Source organism: Aquila chrysaetos, chromosome 1 (genome assembly GCF_900496995.4).
Source record: "Aquila chrysaetos chrysaetos chromosome 1, bAquChr1.4, whole genome shotgun sequence".
In the NCBI taxonomy this organism is placed as follows: Eukaryota; Metazoa; Chordata; class Aves; order Accipitriformes; family Accipitridae; genus Aquila; species Aquila chrysaetos.
Genome location: NC_044004.1, coordinates 34,701,509 through 34,725,678, shown reverse-complemented (window position 1 = coordinate 34,725,678; position 24,170 = coordinate 34,701,509).

Sequence of the window (24,170 nt, the reverse complement as noted above, 5' to 3'; positions counted from 1 at the left end):
ACCACTGCTTTCTTACAGTGCATTTGTCACTGTGGGAAAACGTACCTTTAGCAGACTCCTGTTGAATAACACTGGTATTTACATTTTGTAGCTTGTAGGGAGGTGGAACTCATGGAAAAGATGGAGCATCGTCTTGTCTCACCCAACTATTTCCTCCCTCCCTTCTCCCCCCATGCCCACTTCAATGATAAAACTTGTTTGCCAACAATATCAGTTTAAAGAATGAGAAACTGCTTAGGAACAGACACTGCTCTGGAGCAGAAACTCCTGCTGCTGGCTGCTGTACTCCAGCTCCAGACCTGGCTGGGTCTCTTCTTCAGCTATCCTGACACAGCTTTCAGTGCAGAGAATTAATGGATGAGATCAGGGAACAGGTCCGGATTGTTTTTGGTTGATTCATTGGGTTTGGGTTTGATCTGGATCCATTCCCCATTTAGCTCATACAACTGCTCAAAATTTGATCCATCAGCCTAATTTGTTCCTTAGCACATTGTAGAACAGGGACAATGGTAAGTGGGAAAGAATGAAATGGAGAGGGAAATACCTTCAAGCAGCATTTCTGGAGAGACTGAGTATCATGAAAGTGGACGAGAGAGTTACCTGAACGCTTTTGTTGCCTACTAGAACTACTATTGAGTCCTTACGATAACAGAGTGGATAATAGAAACTTTAGGAAACAGATATTCTCTTTATGGCCTTAGAAAAATAACCAGGCAAGCTAATTAAAAGAAATCCCTGCTCGTTCCCTCCTCTTCCTTCCCCTTTCACCCCCAAAAAACAGCCTCAGAAGTCTCCCAGTTGCAAACAAGCCTTTTAAGGTCATTTCCTTCCTCTTTGTCCCTCTGGAGTAAATGCAAGAAATCAGAATGAGCCTTTCACACTTAAAATGTCACCTCAGTAACTGCTGCTATCACAAACCCAAATCATTCTGATAGATTTTATATGCTTTTTTTCTTAGACAATAATTTCAGATGCAAACGTTCATACTACTTAAATGGAGGATATGGTTAAAAGAAAAAGGCCTTTTTCAGTTTTTGTGAAGTCAAAAGGAGTCATGTACCATTGATTTTCTTGACAGCAAGCAGTAATGAAATGATATTCATAGCTTATATTTTATTTTTGACAGGACAAATACTGGTGCTGCAAATAGCTCTGAAAACACATCAGATGGGAAAATATGCAATTAAATTTCTTTGAAGTGTCTGGTAATGCCAATGAAACAAATTCTGTGGTAATATAAAATCTATCCATAGGTCCTTCTGTGTTCTAAGACCCTTTGAAAAGCATTTATCTATGTGAGTTGGGGCATCACAGCCTCACTGAGCATTGCATTTCATCAGAACAGTCCGAGTAAGTTATAATGGACCTTAGAGTAAGAATGCTTAATAACTTTAAAATGTATAATTTTGAATTCAGAAGAACAGTTTGAATTATAAATAGAAAATGAGATGAAAGATAATGATTAATTTGAAGTCAGCTACAATACATGCTGATTAGTATGGGATTTGGCATGCCTGGCCATCAAAAAACAGGGTTCTTGAATATGAGAGGGATACCAGGAAAGGAAACATATGAAAAGCTAATACATAAAAAATGAAGACATTTCTGAGTGAACAGATTTGAAATTTATTTTTGAAGTGCATTGGAAAAACATAAAATCAGATTCACAGGAAAGAATAAATACACTTGTAGTTTATCTAGTGAAGGTCACTTTACATTTCATATAATTTATTTTATCTTTCCTCTTCACCATACCTAAAAATTTATTTTGTTTTATTTGTAAAACACCAATGCCAAAATAAATCTACTTGTTAGCTTTTCTTTTAGGCAAGAATAGGGCAGTGACATTACATTTTTTTGCTGTCACACTAACGGAAAACCTGAAAAACATAAGAATGCTATTAAGAAACATATTTGTAAATTAAAATTATTGCAAATTTTTGAAGAAAATCACATTTTTAGGGAACAAAACCATAGATTCTTCCTTTAAAATGACTTATGAAACATATTATTATTTTGTAATCCACTGTCTTAGATATAGTTGAACATGAAAATGTAACTTTAAAAATGTTCTGATTATTCAAGCTATGTACATAGAGACAAGATTATGTGCAAAGTTCTGAATGAACATAAAAAGTCTAAAAACTTTTTCTTTTTTTTCTTTTTGCTTTTTAATCTAAATCACCACAGTGTGACATATACTGGTATTTTAAGTGCTGTGTGGCTTTAAAACAGTATACCTTTGTTATTTATGTTATCTTCAGTTTTTCTTACTATAATGGTTTCCTAAAGAGAAAAAGGAAATGTGAAATTGGTGCTTGCTACAGTGATTACCATTAAAAATTCAACAGTGTTAGCAAATTCTTCACAGTTCCCAATTGTTTTGTATTCAGAACACATGAGGAAAAATCAGCCCAGGTGACATTTACTGGAACTCTTGTTAAAAATTGGCTTTTTGATATATGACTACCATACTTAAAATGCTACAGCCTTCCATAAAGGCTGTGTTGAAACTGCGATGAAACAGTGTTGCTGTTGTAGCAACAGCATGAAAAATTTAGGGCCAGACCTAGAGGATCAGCTTTGGTATGTGAAATGAACTTTGAGAGCAGAGTCACAGAAATGCACTTTTAATATCTATTTATCAATTTCATTTTGATGTCCACTTTTACACTACCCAGGCACCTGAATTTGGGTGTTCATGCACAACTCTCAGTTTCAGGAGCTAAACCTTTTTACCCTGCTGAACTTCTGCTGTGATGTAGCCGAGTCAGAGGCATATCAGAGGATCCTGAGCTGCTGCCTCTGTTGAGAACACACAGTAATCTCTGCACATCAATCACTGCACATCAGTAACAACACTGCATCCAGGACAAGCCAGGCAGATTTTAGAAGTGGCAGAAAGGTCTGCCTACTGTTCACATCATAGTTTCGTGCCTGAATGAACCCCCTTCCCCTCTGCCTTCCCCCAGGGTAGGAGAAACAATCTTTACTCTCTCTTCCTGCTGGGAAGATTTCATATCTACTACTGCAGCTTCTGGTGAGAGCAGTCTAAGAAGGCTGTAGATGAAACTGAGTATGAGACTTTCTACTTCTTTGTGAAGCTGTCTTATGCCTTCAAGAAGATCAGATTTGTGGGGAAAGAACAAAAGGCAGAGGAGCCAATATTCTGTGTTACAGAATTTAGGGGCATGGAGCTAGAAGAAAGTAATGCTGGTTTTCAGCTTCTGAACTCAAGAATATGTCTGCTTTTATCTTGAGATTAAGTAATACAAAAGCATGAAATATTCTGAGAATCCAGTTTCTGCTCAGTTTGAGGATTTTCATTGAAAGAAAAATATAGGAACCAATACTTTAGAAACCCTTTTTTGAAAACCCAGGCCAGGCTCTTATCCTTTGTAGATCACCACTAGGGGATGCCCAAATTACTAGTCACATGAACTAGCGTTTAGAGGCAACATAATTTCTGTATTGCCTAGAAATTTCACTCTGGCTCCTCCAGATACAGCTAAGATAAAACAATTAATTTTAGGTACTGTAATGCCATTGTTGTAAGTGTTTATGTAGTTTCTTAGGATCACAAATCTGCAGGTTCAGGCTCAGATGCAATGTCTGAAGTGTAGGTGCTCAACTGGAACAGTATCATGCACATCCATCAAGGGCAGACAAAACCAACAAATACTGCCCTCTAACTTTATGTGCATGCAAATGACTGTGTAGGTATAATCACAACATGCTCCAGAACAAGAAAAATGGCTATAGGATTGAAGAGAGCTGCAGTTAAGAGTGCCTGTGCTCCCACCTCCTGCTTGGACTCTGGATATACAGCCATACAAATTATGGCTGCCTCCTGTGTAGGTGCCTACATTTGGGAGAAAACATCTCTCCTCTGTTTAGCACATTTGTTCAAAGCTGAGAGAATTTGGCTGAGTGCTGTTAACTATAATCCTAAAAGAACAAAAGAAGCTCCATGTAGCAGGTACTATCTTTTATATTCAGACTAATCACAATACATGATAATATAGGCAAGCTTTGGAAAAGATAAGAAGAATTAGCCTTGAGTTTAATTCTCCAGCGATTATTTTAGTGGAAGTAACCAGACTAACAATGTATCAGCAGTCTCCTTGGCTTCCTTTTTGGGTTATTTTATTATGATTTATTTTATAAAGACTGGAGTAATGCAATTAATAATTTTGTCAGAAAATAACATAAATCAGTCATACTTCAAAGCAAAACCAGCATAAGTTTTTTTCTTTCAAAGTAATATTTACATTAGAATATCAGTAGAGCTCTACTTTCTGGAATATGAAATTTGCATTCAAATACCTGATTACCCATAATGTATATCTTTATGGCTTTACACAAAGAGTTGGCCTAAGCTCTTCATTATTACAGTATAAGAGCATTTGGCATAAAATATTCCCTTTAGTGATAACCAAATTTTAAAACAAGTAAACATAGCAGTCTTAAGAAAAGTAACTAAATTGTACTTTTCCAGGGAAGAGATGTGGAAAAGCTCAGATGACATGGAATAGTACCATCTTTTTATTGTGCTTTATTAATGTGACAGTTGAGCAGTGAGCCATGCAGTATTATCACTGCTGAGTACCACCTTGAGATTTAATAAAATGTCGCATGTTATAGTGGCAGTATATCATATTATGATTTCAGTTCTGTATAATTATTGGTGGTCTTACACTTTCATGACAAACTGCTTATTGCACTGAAAGACAAAAACAACTATATTGCAAGATAGTGCCCATTAAATTTGAAGTGATGGGCCTGAAGGCATCAAAGATTGTTTGATCCCATGAGCTTTTAAAAAAGATCTTCGATTTTCTCTGGAGTTTTGAAGACTTGCCTTCATAAACAGGAGGGAAGGAGATGTGCAGAAAACACTTCTTGGTGTATCCTCATTGTCATGCTCTGTTACGTCTACCCACCCACTGAACATTTTCCCTATTTAACCGGTGTCCTGCATGCCACACTCCTTTTGATGTTCTGAGTTTTGTCAAATATTAGTATTCTTTTTCCTGCACTGTCTCTAGAAGCCACTGACACAGATGAACTTATATGACTTTTCTCATGCCATCATATGTTCCTTCTCCACTACTGTAATGTTTCAAAATAACTACTGGACATCATAGATAAAAAAGGTTTCAACATCATCAGGCTGGTCATACTGGCTAAAATATTTCAGGAATGCCCTGTGAATTCAAGTAATTTCAGTGTGTTGGAACTGGATTTAGGGTAACTGAACCATGATTGGTAAACAAGACAAGATACAACTACATTAATCCTATATTAATTATATAAAGTACTTAAACTATTTAATTTCTTAAATTCAGATAATCTTCTTAATGTGTGTAGAAGCCTGAATGGTTAGGAAAGGAAGATTTTTTTATTATTATTTTTCTGCCAGAAGAATACAGAAGCAGTAACTGTGTGCTTCATGTACACCCTGAAGAGATTCAAGTCAGTCATTATGCAACTTTCCTTAACATTTACTAAATCATGCAAAACTAGAAATAAAAAGATTCTCAAAAGAAGGTATTATAAGCTGTGAAAAACATATTGCACTGCAAGTCCAGTTAAACTGCAGGTACTTTTGAATGTAAATTATTTCATTAGAGAATATGTTCTACCATAGGCTATTCTACCTGGTAAAACTCTTTTCTTCTTCTAGGTTTTGGAAGAAACAGATATAAGCATACTGTTTTCAATCAACTTCCTTAAACTCATAATCTCACAGATCCGGAATGTATGTCTGAAGGTTTTTGGAAAGTGTTGAGACTGAAAGAAGAGCTCTGTGAATACACGTTGAATTGATCTAAATAAAATCAGATGTATAAATCTACCTCTGTCTCTCTGGATTCTAAAATAGGAAAGTAACAAGCACTAGTCCAAAACAGAGGATGGCTGGGATGGAGTCAGACAAAATCCATAATTTGTAATATTTTGAGTCATGAGTGAAGAAAAATTATTCTAATCTTGTGTAGAGTACTTCACAATCCTACACTGAATGTAAGTCCAGGAAAACCTACTTTTAAGTGGGTTTGCTTGTATTTTCTACACAGAGGTGATTTCCACCATTGGGATTTATGGATTAAATAAATTATGACAGAGGAAATATTGCCATGTCTTAAATGTAAATATAAATGAGTTTTGCACCAGGTTCATGCTTCACAATTCATATGGTGATTTATGTGGCTAATTTCCTATTTAATACAATAATTTAACTAAAAAGCACAGCCTAAATTATAAATTGAACTGTAATACATACTTGGGATGTTCATTGGTCATTGAAAATAATTCCAGACTTATTCTTGGAAATTTTATCATTAATTTCTTCAAAAATATTATTGAAGTTAAGACTTTAGTACAACTACAAAAGGATTAGAGATTTATGAAAATTAGGAAAACTTCCACAGTTATTTATGTAAAATGAAAACATATGTTGGCTATACAGACACATATTTTGGTCTCATACCCAAAACCAACTGCCTGGGATATGGAAGAAACTCTTCTACAAGTGATTTATTCTCTTTTTTAGTCATGGAGTTTTTTGCACTCCCTATGTACCAGTGAATACTGAGAGAAGATACTTGACATAATATTTCCAGTGGTAAATCTCCAAAATCAATACAATAACTTTAGGCATGAATTTGACCCAGTGAGGTTTATTGATCCACTGAAGTTACTGACCTAACAGAACAGTGCATTCTTCCTTTGACTGGATATTTAATAAAGCACTAAAATTTGTTTCAATGTTGAATACCAATTTAAGCTAATAGTTCAGATCATGGCTTGTTAATTGATTTTAAATAGCATATGTTCCCGATTAAATCTGAAGGCTTTGAGTAACAGCAGTGCATGTAGGATCATAAGATAACTCGCGTTAGAAAGGAACTCAAGAGACTGTATTGTCTGACTGCTTAAGTGGTGGGATCAGACCAGGTTGCTCAAGGCCTTAGCAAGTCAGGTCTCGAAAACCTCCAGGGGTGGGAATTGCACGTCCTCCTTGGGCAAACTGATTCACTGCTAGACTGTCCTCACAGCGGAAAGGTTTTCCTTCTAGCCAGTCTGATTGTCCCTTGTTCAACTTTTGGTCGTTGCCTCTTGTTCTCCCACCATGCACCACACGCACAGCAGGGCACAAAACTGGATGCAATACTCTAGATGTGGTCTACCAAGTGCTGCACGAGAGGGATAATCCCTTCCTTCAATATACTGGCTGTTCCTCGCTAACACAGCCCATGAGGCTGGTAGCCCTCTCTGTTGTCCATGTGCTGCCGGCTCACCAGCACCCCCATAGCTTCTTCCACTGAGCTACTCCAGAGCCCAGCAGTCCTCAGGCTACACATTGCTGCAAGGAATTTTTTCATCCTAGGTATAACAGGTGTATTGGTCATTGGCTGAGAGTAGTTAGAAAGGTAGATAGGTGTAAAGAATAAATCTGATAATTTTTTCTTCTGTCTTTTTTTGACTTTGGCACTTCCCAGTGGCTCTTCTTTCCACTCTTCTCGGTCTGTTTCTTCTCAATTTATTTGGCCAAAATGTGGTTTTAACATTCATTCTCCTATTCAGCTGTTGCTTGGATTTTCTTTCACTCAGTAATGAATGATAACCAAGTAAATGTTTCATTGATTATATATATTTGTGTACATATATATGTATGTACCTGTAACTGGTGTGAACACTGTTGTCAAAACGTACAAGGAAAAATATGATAGAATTTTTTTTTTTTTAGCAGTAGGGAAGAGCTTTAAATTATTTAAATTCATTTTCATCTTGAGCTGGGAGCAAACTAATGAGAAGCCTGAAGTGTCAGGACTTCTGGAAGTGAGGAATGTGCCTGTGGATCTCTGGAATATATACAGGAGATCACTAAAAAGAGCAGTTTTGTTATCTCTGGATACCTAGAGTAGAATCCACTTTATGAGGGTCCGAACCTCCACTGGCATTCTCAAGGTCCCTGAAGACTGAGAGAAAAGTGTTGAAAACCACAGGATAACTCAGATGAAAAGCTCTGTCACTGAGATCCCATCCTCCACTGTTGTAAAGGAGACCTTTATTACTGGCTACCGCAAATATCTGATGTATTCTCCTGTTATTAGGAGCTAAATCCCCTTTTGTTTTCTCTTTAAATCATTTTAAGTATCCTCTTTTGGCTTTAATTTTTGTTATAAACATTTTAATTTTTTTTAATTCTGCAATTTATCCTGAATCCAACAAATATTATCTCATTCATATAGCATTTTCTGCTGCTGAGGGAGGCAGCACAGATTGCACAGACTTGCACATAAAAGCAGAATTTGGTCCTAAACTTGCTTGAGAGAGTGGGGTGGATATTAAAAGAAATATGTCAAATGCTGCAAGTACATATGTTAATCTGAGCTTGAGTGATAATTTCTTATCTTTTTCATTTGTTTGCTCATGTACACATCTAAACTTAAAGAAATAACCAGTGTTAATAAATATTAATTTATCTATTAAAGATCTAATAGGATTACAAGAGATGGAAAAGCTACAATATTTTCTGCTAAAATCTTTTACACTTACTTTTACTTTTACCAGAGTACTGGAATTGCTCTTAGTTCACACAAGTATAGCTATTATTTTTGCCAATATTCCCTGTGCCATTCAATGTTGCCTGGAAATTTGTATGTCCCTGTATCAAAGAAAAATATATTGTATAATGTTTGCATTTACTAAAACTCACCTCTGGGCAAATTAGTCAGCTATGTATTCACTCTTGAAAACTTTGGTTTCTATTTGCTGACTCTTAATTACATTCAATTGCATTAAATATCCATAGTAACTTCAAGAGGAAAAATCCGTAAATATTTCTTTGTTCTGAAACAGTTTTCACCTCCATCTGAAATATATAGATCTTCTTGTGTGTGTGTGTGTGTGTGTGTGTGTGAATAGAAACAGCTACTGGAAGAAAAAAATATTGGAAAAAAGTTTCTTATTAAGCAGAGGGGTTTTTTTCCCCTTAGACTGTAATTTGACAAAGTATGATTTTTAATCCAGTTCTCAAATATCAAAACTGATTCAATTTCCAAACTTCCTTGTAAAACTTCTCAAATAGTCTAATTGCAGTTTGGTTATTACAGTGTAAGAATACTGGATTAACACTGAAATGAACTGTGTGATTTAATAGGTCTTTTTCATACCTATCCCTAGTACTCTATTATGACAACCTAGGATAATATGTATGCTCACAGAGTTACTTACTTAATGGCCTGCCTTTAGTTTCCAAATTCGTTTTTTATTGATGTAGATAAAATTATTTTCTGATAATGTCACATTATCCATATGAATATAACCATTCTTGTGTTCTTTGCATTCTTTCTCTGGGCCTAATTCTAGCTTTCTCATCCCAACTGATCTCTCTCATTATTTTTTTTTCTTTTGCAGGGAAAGCCAACTTCATATTAGACTATTGAGAAGAATAATTATTATTATACTTAAACTTCATTGTTGCAATGCTGTAAGGGGAAGAAATATCTGCATGTTTCCCAGTGTTGGGCTATACAAGTGTGAATGGAAGGAGAGAACAGACTATCAAGTTTAACACTTGTATTCCTGACACCCTTTATTCACAGGAGCTTAGAGTTTCTTGGGATTGTAACAGAACAGGATTTTTCAAAATCACTAAACAATGGCTTATCGTTATTCTCATAAATGTCCACAGTAAGTTCATTGCTGTCTTCAACGGGAGCAGAGATAGACTGCTTGTTGAACACCTTTGGAAATTCTACCGTAATTAAACAATTCACAGAAAAGTAGTGGCACTTAGGATGGAACAGATTTTTTTTTAAAAAAAGAGGACAAAGGAGAAAATAACCACCCTCCAAGTAAGAAAGAAGAAATGTAATTTTCACATTTATCTGTAGCCACTGCCGCATTGAAGGGAGAAGCCAATTATGCAAAGAGATCCTACATTCTATTCTCCCTCAGGGGAAAGCAGCTTTCAAACAAAGCCTGGGTTTCAAAGCAGTCCTCCCAGCAGATATTGATGCCTCTCTCATCTAGCCCTGGTTCACCCACATCCCTGTCTTCCCCAGGCACTATGTCAGAACAAGGGCTGTTGGCAAAGGTTAAGGTGGCAGATGCCTCTGGCATGCAGTGGGTGAGAGCAGTGAATGAAAAGAAGTACCATGAGAAAAGAAGAGCTAGGTTAAACAAAAATTACGTTGCCATCTTTGAAAGTATATCAAAACATCATAATAAAACAATTCATACCATATTTGTCCCAATGTACTCTGAAAAACCCATCTTTGTCTACACAATTTCTCATAATTGTTTGCATTCCTTTTTTTGTCTAAAGAATCATAGTTATAAAATACCTGCTTTCTTTTTTTTTTTTTTTTTAAATCTTATTTCACATATTAATTTCCAGTCCCTGGATAGGAAGTTCTTAAAGAGGCTTAATCAGACAGTGACCTATTGGCTACAGCATTAAAAGAATCAAAGGCAGTATTTCAAAACTCAATTAAAAGTTTTTCATTCCCTTGTGACATCCCCTTTAACAGAAAAGGAAAAGGTTGGTTTCGTTGTTTTTTTTTTTTAAATTCAGTCTTAGCATACTTTAGCATGTAGACCATGATTACTGAATTGAACTTCTCAAACTTGGGCTCACAAGTTCTCAGACTTTTTCATAATTTTATTTATAGTTAGTTTGGCCTCTGCTTTGGTCTAGAAATTGGTATGGATGCCCAGGCATATGTCCAGCATATACCAGTTATAGGAAGAATGTCCAAAGGACAAAAGTATCTGCTTCGTATAGATAGGCCAAAGACTGAAGTTATAGCTGTGATGCAAAATCTTAGCCCTGTAATCTTTCTATCTGAGAGCAATTTTACTAGTACTTATGGTGTGGTGATTTTAAGTTAGCTTTTGAAAACTTTCTACGGATACCTATTCTTTGGGAGGCTCATGGTAATAATGTTTTTCAGACCTAGTAATAGAATTTTCAACATTATCATTTACATAACAGGTAAATCAGTTTTAAAAATGCTCCTACACATGTATATACCAATATCAATCCGATATCAAAAATGTGAACATATTGAAGAAGGTAAGATAAATCATCTGATCCATAATAGCAAAAATAAACCTTCTGAAGCTCTGGCATGTCACTAAAAAAGACATTTTAAAATCTGTTCCAAAACTGGGAAGGAAGAAGAATAATGAAGAGGGCAGGGAGCTGCAGTATTTATTCTTCTTATATATGTTTATATCTAGTTTCCAGTTTCTCTGAGGGACAGGGAAAGAATGAAAATAAGCTTTTCATAAGTTGCCATACGAAGGTAGGAAATTGAATTGGTGCAAATCTGTACTAAATCTTCTGTGAAGCTTCTACATTCTGAAACCAAAGCCTGGTAGGAGATTTTGTAAGGACTAAAAAGTCTAAAGGGAAATGCATGGTACAAGAAGATAGAGTCTGATGCGAGGTGATGCTGGGGTAAGCTGACGCTTATAGATGCTGAGGTAAGGCTGATGTGTTGTGAGAGCTGCAAAAGCCTAGCTGCACAAAACCTGTGCTACCAATAATTTGAAGAGACAGAAGCCATTACTCTCCTCTGTTATTTTCTTTCCTTCAATAAAACCTCTACTTCCGTTTACTTGCAGTCTCTTTGATCTGCTATTCTGTGTCAGCTGGTGATCAAGACCTGTCCTAGCACCTATGAAACTGCCTATTAGAGTAGCAGTGTATGTCTGTTGATTTAGCTTGGAAGTAGTTAATCAATTTGAGCATTTTCTAAAAGACCTTTTGTTCCAAATCATATTAGGTCATTAGCAGAGGAGATTATATTACATTATGGCATCATATTTACAAGTGAAGGTTTGAACTCAGAACTTGGAAACCAATTTCATGCTATTCTGAAAACACCGGCTTGGGACCAGTGGCAGGAAATTAATTTAACACAAATAAAACTAATAGATGTAAAACAAGGCAGGCAATGTATATCCATATTTTTAATTTAGACTACCACTTTTAAATGAGAAATGTAGGGTTTTCATGTTTGTTGTGCTGGGCTCCCTAGCACTATTTGAACTTGCTAGACTACAACAAAACAAAGCAAACAAACAAAAAAAAGAGAAATTGTTTCTTAGGTAAGAAAAAAAAAAAAAGAGAGAGGGAAAGAAAGAAAAAATAAGTAATGTCTGAAAAAGGTAATTTCAGCCATTAGGATTTCTGTAAAGAAATCTAAAATATGACCTACAGTATTAAAAGGAAAATACAACAGAGAATCAAGCCCTCATGCATGTATTCAGCTCTTCATTATTCAGTGAGCTGAAATACTCCTGACCGCAAATGATAAAGGTATGGAGGTCACTGAAGAAACTTTCTGGTTCTCCATAATGAGTTAGTTCAGGGTCAGCTGAGCTTGTTAACTCTGGCTCAGCACTTTCCTCACTAGATTCAGTGTGGCTGCTCTGAAACCCCAGTGGGGCTCCTTGCTCTGCACCTGAGTACTCCAGCAGCAAGGCTTATTAGGTTGAGCACAGAAGTAGCCTGGACCTGGACCTGGACCTGGACCTGGGGTTCCCATGGGACTAAGCCAGTCTGATAACCCTCCTGCAACCAGACGATCAGTGGATATGCGTAGTTGGCATGGCTAAAGATAACAAGTCTACCTGAACTTGGTGTCCTTCCAAGCAAAATTACTGAAATGTCTCTGAAGCACAGAGATGTTCTGCTTGTTTTAAAAAACCTGCTGCCTTTAGCAGAAGAATATCCTTGTTTGTATGGGGTTTATCTCATCTAATAGCACTGCCTGGCCCAATGATTCCTTGTAGCTCGAGAATGGCTAAAAAATGGTATCAAAATTGAGTGTCATTTCAGTATGTTTCTATGAATATAAAAGCTTATAGACACAGAGTGATACATTATAAAGACTTGAGCCCATTCAGGAAAATGTGTTTAAAAACATTTCTCTTCAGAACAGAGATTAAGCATACACCAAAATTAAATTTGTTCTGACAAACTGCCCCAAACAGGGGTACTTTCTTCATTAGGATTTAAATGTTGGACATGTTTCAACAGCTATTAAAATTCAGCAAATGAAACATGATGCTGTCATATTTTAATTCTTCTCCTATCATTCAAGAAGGATCATAACATCCTTAACCAAATAATGACATCTCATATAAAATATATGTAAGATCTAGTGTCTTAATTATAAATAATTGATTATTGGTAGCTTTTTTCACAGCACAGGGATTCAATATAAGAGATTAATTGCATCTAGGTGGTATATGACATTATCAAAAATTTCTCCAAATACATTCGGACAGGTATGAATTTCAGGTTGTTTGCAAAATGGTAAATATGAGTGAAAATATTTTTATATTACATTTCAGTGAGATGCACTAATAGAAATTCATTTCATGCAAGAATCTGTTTACTCCAGGCATCAGCCTATGCCATTATGTTTTAACTGATGAGAACGAAAGAGCGAAAACCAACTTTTCTACAAGACTTGACTCTATGGATGTAAACAGGTTCCTCCACTGAAATGACTGAGACATTGTGATGACACTTGGCTATCAATCTTGAAACCTTGACACTTGATCTCTTTAGTGCAGATGACATATTTGGGTTTGCTTTCTCAAGAGCTTTCTATATTGTTCTAGCTAGAGGAGGAAAGATTTTGGATACATCCTGAAGCATGTCTTCCAGGAAAATCTAGAAATAGTTCTCTCCTTTACAAAATAATTTTGAAATAAATTTACACCTTAGAACAAACTATTTAAAAAGACATTAGTTAACTCAGGACAAGAGTTTCTTCCTAATGCATCGAGACATCAGGAAAAGGCAGCCCAAAGCAGGATGCTTCATACTGCACCATTCATGTAAAACTTCCAGTTCCATTTCTCTAGCATTCTGAGTTGTTTTTTTTTATTAGTACCATCATACCTAAAAAGTAAAATATCATATATCCTCAGATAATACAGCACTGTAATTTTCCACCTGAACAGAATAAAACAAATTCAAAATCATGCTTCTACGTCCTTCTCTATATATCAAGATATAAAGGGATTATAAAACAATCAGTGACAGAGAATCCTGCAGATGAAATATGTCAGAAAAGAACAATCTCACCTTTAAAAGGAGATGTAAGAGTTCTCTAAATAGCTAAGATCTGACAGCATTTAGTATAATGAGCACTCTAGGTATTTGTTGGCTTAGCATTTGTCCCTGCACAAGAAGTCACCTAAAGGAAAAAAAATCCTTGTGTATGGATATCAGAAGAAATCTCTAGTTCTAGAAAGGAGTTGGCAGCAAACCTGTATCTTACCAGTAATACAAAACTGTGCTCCAGAGCTAAAACTATACTCAGCATGTGAAGCCCTGGGAGCAAAAGAATAAATCATTCAATGCTTGGCTGAATATAATTTCAACATGTTTATCTAAGAAATTGTTTGAAATTCCCTTGAATTTCCAAAATTTCTAAGTGTTATAGTGGAGCTGAACCACAACAATTCCATTCCTTCAAGAATTCCTTATCTCCAGCAAAAATTAAATATTTCAAAAATATTCTTGAAAGAAACTGTTGAAGAGTACTGAGTAGGGAGGTGATTAGGGAGTTCACCTGACATAAGGCAGAAATTCTCAGAACCTATTTTGCTTAGTTGAGAGTAGTATTTCTCAGACCAGATCAATGAAGCAGGAAGAAAAGAAAAAAGACATTTCCTGTGAGTGTTCAAAGCAAAACGTAACTTTGGGTTAAAGAGATATTTTCAGCTTCCTTTCACATCTTAAATTAGAGAAACTTTCCCTAAGGATCAATAAGTAAATGATCGAAGTCCAGCAAGTCCAAAAATAAAATGAAGTTCAGTTAAATAACAGTTTTATATAGAAAAAGCCCTTAATTTTTCTTCAAACAGCACTATTACAAATGATCCTTCAAAGTTCTGTGATTTGCAGTAAGACAAACCTGTTTTGATTCTCAGTCATCAGTAACTAGGCAGATGAGGAATATGTCAGTGAGTTTCATACAGTCACTCTTCCTCATTAGCAGAGCTATGTCAGTTATGGTCTCTTAAAAGGAGGAGCCTAGAAAAACCATTAAAACTATAAGTTCTTAGCCAAAAGGAAATGTAACATGCTCAAAAAGAAAAAGAAAAAAAAAGTAAAATGTTCAACTAATATGATTGGAAAAGGAAGTATAGGTTGCTGCCACATCTGCTGAGGTAAGTGCAGAATGTGAGAAATTTAGGTTGTTTCACAGAGGAGACTTTTTCCTTGCATACTCTGAAACATGAAATAATATTCTGAATTTCTATTTTAGATCTAGTCCATGAAATAAAGAGGAAACATAAGGGAAATACAGGGCAAACATAATGAATAACTTGAAATATAGAGGATAGGAAAGAGTTGAATTTTCTCTTAAGCAGTATTTGTAGGACCTTGATATGCCTGAAACTTGGATCAGTCTCTGCACTTAGGTAAGTCATAGATTTTTCTGTCTTACAGGTCTACCAAGAGAGAAAAGCTAACTGGAAAAAATTATTGCTTTATCTTAGGCTTTGGTATTTCAAAGGTGCCATGACCAAATCCACTGAATAAGCTTATTAGTAGAAGAGGCCCTTTTATAAGGTCCTTTTTTTTTTTTTTTTTTTTCTCTTTGAGACAGGGTATGCCAACACAGACCACAGTGAGCTGTCAGGGAGACAAGCAAGACAAATTAGTCACATGGAGCCTACAGGAGCTGTTCCTGATATCCTCAGCTACTGTGGGTACTGCTACATCACACTGCTGTCTGCAGTGGCTCACTTTCCTTAAAGTAATGAAGCAGCAAGGTAATTAAATAACATTTAGCAATAGCATTTGAAAATGTACATTAAAACAGGAAAAAACAATAGATGTAAGTTAGCTCAGACAGTGGAGAAAGCTGACATCTGGACTAGTTTCTGCTTTCTGATGAAGGCAATTTTAGTTGCCTCTTAGGACCAAATTCAAGAGAAAATTAAGAGAATGAATTCAAACCGTATATAAATGTTACACAGAGGAATACTTGACTGAATGCTGTTTTTTTTCTTTCAATTAATTTCCTTTTTAGATAGCTATGTGATGTCTGGGTCTGAAATTATTAGTTGAAATAGGATCTGAAAGCAGAGTCTTTGCATCTAGTAATAACTCTGTCTTCCAGCTCTTTTGGCAAATGCAACAAATATGCAGCATGAATTAAATCTAGGCTATTCCCTTCATAACTGTAAATTAAACAGTTCTGACAAAGTGCAGATACCAAAACCACTGACGAAGCAAAATCTGGGCAGATATCACATGCTAACCAGCTCTGCCAAAATGAATATGAACAAAGATACTTATCCTAATTTATGTAGAACCCTACAACTAAACAACTACAGAAAGAGTAGGAATTTAAAGTGTTAGGATGAAGTCCAAACTTCTTTCTAAAATGTTAGAATAGGTGTTCTGCACATTCTAAGATCTTGGGCTTTTGTTAGCAAGTTTCTGATTTATTGATTGTTGTCCAAAGAAAGATTTAGCTGAAGAAAAAGGAAGCTATCATCCTGAATACAAAATCAAAGGACAAAGGTTAATACAGTAAATCTATGACAGGGTAACAAACCAAATTGCCGTACTTCACATACAAACTAATGAAAAATAGACAAAAACAAGGCTTAAGAAGCACATATTAGTTTAAATAGCATTCCTGCTCCCTGAGGAGGGGGAAAGAAAAATTCCTAAACCCATGCTCACTTTTAAAGTGAAAAAGAATAACTTTTCTTCTTTCCTTTCCCACTAAAATCATTGATACCATATTTCCTACATAATTAGTTACCTCATTATAATACTGTTATAGTACAATAATGTTATTCTATGGAAGAGTAGTGTTGTATTATGATTTAGACAATTCATGAGTGTTAAAGGAAGAAAGGCATTAGAGAAGGGTAAACAAGGAATAGTCTTAGGATGGAATTTACCTGTGGCCTTAGTACTGTTTATAAACAGCATGAGGGAAGCTGCAAATACAAATGATATCAAAGGCATTGAGAAACAGGCTCAGGTGTTGGAAGGCAGAGTGATGAGCAGTAGAGAGATGGACAGAGGAAACTATTTGAAGTTCATAACAGGCTATGTTGTTACTGCAAGGCACAAGGACTTAGCTACCTGTTCCTGTATGATAATTGCTGGCATCTTATCTATCTGCTTCCACATGGGCCCTTCATTTACAGAGCACTTCAGTCCACAGAGATGGATTACTGCTCAGTTAGGAGTTTGCAGCAACTTTCCCGGCAGGAGATGTATTTGACCTATCCAACTTTTCACATAGAGCCAAAAGATTAAGACTTTCCATAGATGCAGTGAATCTCATTTGTAGTTGCAGTTTGCGTCAGTGTTTCCATTCATTCTGTGCTTTAATGTTTAGCCAAAATCTATTCTCTCATGTACGGAAAGTAAACTATTTTCAGTTCACCTCTGGAGTAATATATGGTGCTAAATTTCCTCCTTGACTTGAATGGAGTCCAGTATATCCCTATATTTTGTGGAATGCGTTCCTATCAGTGTGTTTCTCAGACACTGGTTTTCCCCATGATTACTTATTTGATGCATTATTTATACTGCAGGCATGTAAAGGAAGACAGAAACACTACCTTTTAGCACTTGCATTTTAAGATGAATAAAAGACAGTAAAAGTAACAGGATGAGAGCACAAATACATTTGGGGTTAGAATATATATTATATAATATTACAAAGAATTTGATTGTGAAGGGGTATTATTCAGAATTAAAGAAGCAAATATGAGCAATTGGAAAGGATGAGTGAAACAAAAGAGAGTCATGAGAAAAAGGACAAAATTGCTAGATCAATTACGTCATGATATATAGATTTTACTCCAGGTAGGAAAATGTGTATATTAATCTCCTGGCTGCTCAAAAAGATAGCATGCCATTCTTGATTCAAGAAAAAAAAAAAAGAGCTGTTGAGACCCTGAGGAGAGAAAGTTGGCAACAGCCAAATACAGGACTGGAGGCTCAAGGAATGCCTGGTCTTAGCTTGTCCCTGGTACTTAACAATAGCTCGTAAGTGGTGGACTGTACATAATTTGGCTTGAGGTCTAAATGAGAAATAAAAAACCAAAAAATTTCTGTAACCTTATGTCATGGAGGCTCACGAAATTGACTTAGGTAGGTTACAAGCTCAAAGGAAATTTATTCCAATCAAAAATCATTTAATACTCTGAAAACATTAGTAAACTACAGGTTCCAGATGCCAGGCAGAATCAAATATTCCACACCTGACTTCTTAAGCTTAAGCCTTAAAAAAGAACTGACCCAAAACACGTTTCACTCGCCATTCAAGATGAGAGCTCTCAACCTCAAGGAGTTACCTCAGGCAAAATCCCAACCCAAGCAGAAAGTCCCTGACTGCAGACCCGCTGCTCCAAGGAGGACTGACTCAACTTTTGCCCTCCAGTGGGACCCCATTTATACCCTTGTTGAATCTGATCTGTGGTCAAAAATATGGCTTTCAACTGAAGAGTGGGTGTAACAATAGCCCGTTGCGCAACCCTGTTGTGACTAAAATCAGCAGTTGTGTTACCCAGGTGTTATGGGTTTGTGTGGTGTGGGGTTTTTTTGGTAGCGGGGGAGGGGACCGCAGGGGTGGCTCCTGTGAGAAGCTGCTAGAAGGTTGCGCAGCTCCAAGCTGGACCCGCCTCTGGCCCAGGCCGAGCCCGTCAGTGACGGTGGTAGCGCCTCCGGGAGAACAGATTTAAGAAGGGGAACCGGTAGTGAGTGGGAGTATTGGAACGTGAGAGGAACCCCTCTGCAGACACCGAGGTCAGTGAGGAAGGAGGGGGAGGAGGTGCACTGGAGGAGGGGATGCCCCTGCAGCCCGTGGTGAGACGGCAGGCTGTCCCCCCCAGCCCGTGGAGGGGAGCGGGGGAGTGGAGGCCCCCCAAGATGGCTGTGACTCCATGGGAAAGCCCGCGCTGGAGCAGTCTGTGACTAAAGACCAGCCTGCGGAGAAGACCCATGCCAGGGAAGTTTGTGAGGAACTGCAGCCCGCGGAAAGGACTCACGTTGGAGAAGTTCGTGAAGGACTGTCTCCCGTGGGAGAGACCCCACGCTGGAGCAGGGGACGAGTGAGGAGTCCTCCCCCTGAGGAGGAAGGAGCGGCAGAGACGAGGTGTGGGGAGCTGACCCCAACCCCCACCCCCTGTTCCCCTGCGCCGCCGGGGGAGGAGGGAGAGAGAACCGGGAGTGGAGCTGAGCCGGGAAGGAGGGAGGGGTGGGGAAAAGGTGTTCTAAGGTTTGGGTTTACTTCCTAATATCGCTGTTTTGATTTGATTGGTAGTAAACAAAATTGATTTTGTTTCTTCTCCAAGTTGAGCCTGTCTTTTGCCCATGACCATAAGTGGTGAGTGATCCCTCCCTGTCCTTATCTCGACCCACGAGCCTGCCTTTATATTTTCTCCTCATCCCACCATGGCTGGGGGACAGGGGTGGTGGTGGTGAGCAAGTGGCTGTGTGGTACTTTGTTACCGGCTGGGCTGAAACCACAACACCAGGTCAGATCAAAGTCAGCAGATATTTGCAAAAACTAGCAGATATTTTTATATGTCACCAGGGACCAGAGTTAGAAGATGTTTTCTATTTTGCCAGAGTTAGCAAATGTTGTGGCTCAACTGCCTTTCCATTCAGGGTGGGTGTAACTGCCACACTTTATGCTTCCTAGAATTAGGTGAGAGGCAAGGGTGCTCTGTTATTGACATGAAGAAACATGCTGTCACATTTAGATCATTAATTTCAAGAAAAGGAAGAACCAAAAGCAGCTGAACATCAACAGAGGAAGGAGTCTAAGACTCTGCAGCTGGGTTATGACAGGGGTAGGCTGGGAAGGAACAGTTGTGGCTATATACAAAATGAAAAAGCTGTGAGCCTTTTCTGTCCACACCTGCCACTGGCTGTTGTCAGGATTTCTGTATTAATGCCTGGAGATTTCTACTTTTTGTCGCTAAAAGAGTAGAAGGCAGTGCTGTCTTAAGCGGTCTGCATGGCTCCAGCTGCAGAGACAGTAGGATGTTAGGAAGCCTTGGCATAGTCATGCTGATTTTGGCTAAATCTGTGTCTTACTCTTAATACAATAATACTTTTTTTTTTTATGTGTATATTGTTTCACAGTGGTAAGTAAAGTGTCTTCTAAGAGCTGAAACACTTTATGAAATTTTTATGGTAAAGTATGTACTCTGTTGCTGTCCAGTTGAAAAGCTGTGTACAGGAGATGCATAAGATGACTCTTCAGCATTCTTATAGGAGGATGTGGTTGAGTTGAAGAAAAATCTATTACCTGTTATAGGCATAACAAATTTATCTGCCTTTGCACTTGTGTTCTGCTGAGAACTAGAACGGTTACAAGAACAGCTCTGAACAGAGCTGTGAAACAGTTAATAAGAGAATTGCTTGAATAACCTGAAGTATGACTGTCCCCTTCAAAATCCAGAGAGGCTGGAAACGTCACGGAAAGCAAGCCACGTCTCATGAGACAGCCAGTCAGGTGCTGCATGCTAATCAAAGCTCAAAGAACAATACTGATGAGGTTTGACTGTCACTAATGCTAACTATTCTTAATTACTGTTTTATTAAAATTTATTTTAAGTATCCTTTGATTTCTAGTACCATTAGAACGGCAAGTATCTAATAAGTTTCCATCTCTATCTTTCAGAGATTTCAAAGGGTTATTACATAGCATATTGTTGATTCATCCAACAATGAAGTAAAAATGCAGTGCATAAATCCAGACTTCAAATAAATCTGATGACCTAATTCTTTATCAACAGCTACATTATGAAGCAGAAGTAGGTGTTTAATTATAACACCTTCACCACTACTAGGGTTAGAGATTCAAATACAAACATGAACTACAAATACGACTTCCAATACTTTTATTACCTGAGCTTATTTTGTCTTCTGTAATACAATGCTATTAATGCCTTTCCCACAGCTGTACATATTATAGGTAGCAGTATGAAATATTCACACGAAGCACACTTTGAAGTGTCTACATTACTTAGTAACTTCTTGTCCCTGGAAGAGGAATGTAAAAGTGGAAGATCATGTAAACTTTCTGTTGTTCTATTCACTTTGCTACATTTCTCTTTACAGTAGAATTTCTTAGCATACATTGCAAGTGCACAGTTATAAACTGGATTTTATCAAGGCCTCTTCACATAGTGAAATGCTACTAGCAACATATGGTGTGATCTTGGAAATTCATATCTTAGTATGGCTATCTGTGTTATTGAAGCTTTACCATTTTCAACAAGATTTCAGTTCTTTATTCCTAGTGTATATTCTAACCCAAACACGCATTGCCTGAACCCACACACCATAAGTTTTCTCTACTCAGGAGTTCTTCTGAATTCATTAGCCTTCCTAATTTATCTTGGCATACACAAGTAACACAGCCTTCCAAAGGTACAATGCATGGGATGAATCCTTTATCTGCAAAGTAAATGAGCTGAGAATATAGGTCATCAAGCAATATTCAGCAAATATTCATTACTTTGTGCTGAGTTTTTAATATCCAGTATATTGTGTGGTTAGATTTGTTATAGTTTTACTATTATTTCATAGGTATGTATGTATATAATGTATTTATAATTGTAATGAACTTTTTATGACAGCAACAGGGTTGTACAATGTTTTCTGGTGTTATTTATGTATATCTGTATTGCACAATACGTATATTAGATGTAAACTTTATCATAATGAATAATAGCTTACAACAGAGGTTCTATACATAATATACATGGAACCTTAACTGCCCTATACATAATATACTTGGAACCTTAATTGGCCTCTGTTTCACCGAATAAATGGCTCCTACCTGCTGGAAATCAAAAAAAGTGAACTGCTGTCTGAAGCTGTTCATACCCAACATACTGTGTTGTCTTCCCTCAGATACCTGAACAGATCCTAGAGAAAGTACCTCGTCATTGCATCTGCCTTCTGAGGTCTCCAAAGTTAAGCCAAGAAATTATATCCTGCTCTTCCTTCAGCACTTGTGCCCTCTTGTTTACACATCTGTAATGCACAAATATAATTGCAAATTACGTAGACATGCTCAAGCTAGCCTGGACAGGCTACTTCAGCCAAGTAGCTATGAAGTAGCAAATACTGAACTCTGTGGAGCTGTAACCGCACTGTTACCAGGAACTACCTTGATCGGGGTGCATCATTACAGGCTGCACACTGCATTGTAGGCATACACTGTGTTAAACATACACATTGACTTAGCATTGCCTTTCATCTTCACTGGGAAATAACAACTGCAAGTAACTAGAGCAGTTTACATGCCTAAATCTGAGATAACTTTGATGCCCTGTATGAAGGTATATTGGGAAGGGTAGAAGTCAGGTTTTTTAAGACAAAAAAACTTTCAAAGCATTCTGAGCTCAGAGATTAATATTGCATTTCCATCCTATGCAGGGTTTGACCAAATATTTGGAGATGTTCCCAATGTGGGCCAGTAATATTCCATTTTTATCACGTAGGTTGTTAGCTGTATAGCTGTTTCCGAAATAGCATGTAAAGTATTTTTACAACTAATATTAAATAACTAAGGAGAAAGAGGTGGGGACACCTTCCTTTTTCTGAGAGGCAGTATTATTTTCATCAGGTGAAATTTATATAAGATTGAATCTCGGTATCTAATCTTCAACCACCTCTCTAATATGATTTTAATGTCTTACATTCACCAGTGTTTCTTCTAAGACTTTGGAGATAAATAAGGGGGAGGAAGCCTAAGGACGTCCTTCAGCATCAGTTGACTCACAGACATCACTCACCATTTGATCAAAAAACTGCTTCTTGTAACTCAACTGAATTTACTAGGGTTGATAAAATATGTTTTTAAAGCAACTCAGAATATCTTAGTGCAGGAGCAGTATAGTTGCATTCTATTTCATCTTTGGTGTAGTTTAGCTATGAACTGGCAAATTTGTACTGAAGAACACATGGAGGATTCAAAATTCAAGAAAAATTGTTTCCACTGAACTAAATGGTGCAAAGAGACTGTACTATTGGTTTCAAATGAATGATTCTGGGATTACGTCTCACAGAATGTCTTGCTTTCTTTGGAGGAAAAATACAAAGCAGTAGTGGTTTTCTTCATTTTTACTAAGGAATTTGAGAAAAAATCTGGCTTTGTAGAGTTAACTGGATATTTTAGAATTCATTTTGATGAATCCTGCTTTTGTCTGTAAGCCTGCTGTTTTTTTCAAGTAAAATGTTTTCTTCTAGTGTTATGCCTGAAATAAGATATAAATGTTTGGAAATTGAATTTTCAGTTTTAACAATTCTTTTAGGAAAAAAAACAACCCAAAAGTTCTTTGTGAAGGCCTGCTACCAATTGAAAAAAAGGCATGTCATTCTCATTGCTTCATTCATTTCATGCAGCTTTGTAAAAAAAATTTATTAGATGTACTCTTCTCCTAATTTGAGCCTAGTACTCCTTCTAAGTATTAAGGCATCAAATTTAACTCTACCCTCGTGATGAATTACCAATTTGTTTAAAGTTGTAATTTCCCCTTCCTTTCTCATGTTCAATGTGCAAAATTCTGTATATTCCTCATATGTTGTTAATATCACACTTTTCAGAGATTTTGCAGTTTCCCACCAATTCTTTTTACTTGTATTTTTTACTTGTATTTCACTTCACTTATTTTTTGTTACTTGTTTTAATGAAGAGCATGTTAACTTTAAGTTCAAACCTTAACTGGATTTTGATGCACTGTATCAGTCCGATTCCAATAAATACCTTTCCTCTTCATGTAACAGTATATAAAAAACCCTATAACGTATGGAATCTCTCTGAGCTCACCAATGACTGGCTGTGTAATGTATCTTAACACTTGAAACATTGAAAAATAAATGTGAATTTCCATTAATCCACGTGCAAAATGACTTAAAACAGGAGAAAAGATACATTTTAAGATACAGTATGATTTTTTTTAAGTTATGCAGTTCCTACTGTTATAAAGTTCAGATGTATTTTTAATGCCTGAAATTAAGTGATGGTTCACTGCAAGCTTCCATTTGAAGGTTTACCAGAAAGAGAGAATGCATGGTTTTTTTTTTCTTTTCATCTCAGACACAGAACTAAATCAGGTTTTGTTTTAAC